The 2500-nt window shown below is 51.1% G+C and overlaps 1 non-coding gene across 1 annotated transcript; it reads left to right on the top strand.

Annotated features, from left to right (window-relative positions):
* Positions 1-556: 556 nt before the first annotated feature.
* On the top strand, positions 557-711 carry LOC138189288 (5.8S ribosomal RNA). The gene has a single exon (XR_011175982.1). It is a non-coding gene; the product is annotated as a 5.8S ribosomal RNA (ribosomal RNA).
* Positions 712-2500: the final 1789 nt, after the last annotated feature.

Here is a 2500-nt window from a genome sequence, read left to right as displayed (position 1 = left end):
CGGAGGGGATCGCCGGCTTCGAAGCCTCGATGTCGTGAGTCGGACACCCGTACCGTCGCTAGAGTTTTTCAAACTCTGCTTCTGGATATTGGGAAGAAAGACCGCTCGAGGCGGACGGCCGCGCGAATCCCATCGAATCTTTACATCGCCCGAACGATGGAGATGCACGCGCGCTGTTTCTTGAATAAATTTGACGAGGGAGTGGAATTACGCATTACATACATAACATGGGCTAGCCACCGTGCTTACTCGTTCGCGAGATCGTGTGCTGTACAGAGGATTCAGAATCGGGTGTGTATATCCCCGTCGTTTCCTGACGAACGGAGCTTCGATCTCGATGGTTGTTATATATCATAATGTACTTTACGCCCGGCCGACGGACGCGCGAATCTTCGCGCGTTCGTCGGTTTTTTTTTCGAACATTTTCGTGTCGTCAATCCTATGGCGACTTCTGCGCGTCCGATTCCCGTTGGTCGAACGTGTCGGAACTCGGCTTCGCTCGAACCGAGAATTAAGAGTACAAAGAGTATAAAAATGTTGTAAATATATAAAAGATTACCCTGAACGGTGGATCACTTGGCTCGTGGGTCGATGAAGAACGCAGCTAATTGCGCGTCAACGTGTGAACTGCAGGACACATGAACATCGACATTTCGAACGCACATTGCGGTCCACGGATACAATTCCTGGACCACGCCTGGCTGAGGGTTGCTCACGTAAACCTAAGACTGCTTGCGTTGCGTATCGTTACTCTCTATCTGTCTCTCTCTGTCCCTTCTTGCCTTAACCACCCGCCGTCGTTCTTCTTAAAATAAAAGAGAACGTTTCAGAGTCGGAGAAAGGGGAAAGCGCACGAAGAAGGATACGAATAAGAGCGGACGAGAGGACGTACGCGACGTACGAGCGATTGTTGGACGCTCGTCGGCGTTCGTCGCGGTCGTGCCGAGACCGTGCAACTCGTACGCATGCTCGATATATAAATCTATCGTGTTCACGAGAGACTACGAAACACTACCTCTGTCTCTCTCTGTCCCTTCTTGCCTCGACAACAACCCGCCGTCGTTCTTCTTAAAAATATAATAAGAGAACGTTTCAGAGTCGGACGACGAGAGGAAGAAGAATGGGATACGAATAAGAGCGGAGAGAACCGTCACGGACTTGCGTGAGTGCACGCGGCGTCGTGAGTCGTCCTTTCGGACGACCGCCCGCTTATGCACCGCTTCGTGTATAGGTTATCGAATATACTCGTAGTTCTCCTCGTGACCGATTTTTTTTTCATATCAGGCGATATATGCTACGTTTGCCGGTGTTCGACGCACGAAGTCCGCGCCCCCGACGTCGTCTTAAACGAATATTATATATTTTGGCGAGACTGAGAGAGAAAGCATATATGGGAACTCGGTCGAGAGAGGAGAGAAGAGAGAACCAAAAACTCGGTGGCGTGCGAAACTTTGTCATAAAAGTCTCTACCGTCTTCGTCTTAAGACGTTTTACTCGTACAGCCCCAGGGATCGAATAATAATATGCCCACTCCGTCTCTTCGCGAGAGCGATCGACTACAACGAGGACCGTCGCATCGATGGGTCGTCGTTGCGTATTACATCCTCCGTGCTTTTTACCGCACCGATAGAGAAAGCCGTAGATCCGGGAACGCACACGCGATTTCTTCGAACGCTGATGACTTAGGGAGACATGATCCCCGGCGTTGCGCGGAGATCGGAGAGTACACGTTACTCGTATCGGGACGAATTTTCCCCGTCGTCGTGTATCTCTCTGCCCGCGCGCGCCTGGCCCAAAGCCACGTTCGTCGGAGATCTCATAATACGAGAAAAGCGTGTGCGAACTAGCGTGCGTCTAAGATCGGCCTAAGGTGTGCGGTACTACAAGTTCCGAGGTGTTTGCGCAGCGTTTCTGTACTCGATTAAGATGCGCACGAGAGTCCGTTAGAAAGTTGTACGATGGTCGTCGGAGAGATCGTAGAAGAGGAAGAAAAGACGAGATCCCCTTTGGCGAGGCTCGAGAAAAACTTTGATTTAATCGGAGAAGACGAGGTATACACGCGCGTACGACTATGTCGTGCGCGCGTGTGATTTTTTTTTTTTATGGCAATTCGGCGCTCCGAGAAAAGAGAGAGCGTTGGTCATCCCATGTCTCTTCGTCGTCTATCGCTGGACCGCGCATCCTAACATCGCGCCGGTCGTCCAGTCCCCGAACACACGCACACCGCAGTACGTCTCGCTCGCTTTTCCACTTGCGTGCGTTCCCATGCGTTTTCGTCGAGAGAGAAAACAAGGAACCGCTGGAATCGTCGAGAGTAGTAGAGAAACGGCTGTAGGAGAGGCGGAAACAGAGGACGGGCGTTAAAAACCGACGGTTGTTACCGGATGTCTGGCGTGAGTCTTAGCGTGATATTATCGACGAACGAAGTTGGACACTTTGGCGAGATGCATAAAACGTGTTCTCTATCGAATAGAGGAAAAGAGTGTTCTCCTTCTATTCG

Source organism: Bombus flavifrons, unplaced genomic scaffold (genome assembly GCF_040668555.2).
Source record: "Bombus flavifrons isolate JBK064 unplaced genomic scaffold, iyBomFlav1_principal scaffold0024, whole genome shotgun sequence".
NCBI classification, from domain to species: Eukaryota; Metazoa; Arthropoda; class Insecta; order Hymenoptera; family Apidae; genus Bombus; species Bombus flavifrons.
Note: the sequence above shows the minus strand (reverse complement) of the source record. Positions and strands in the feature narration are given on the sequence as shown.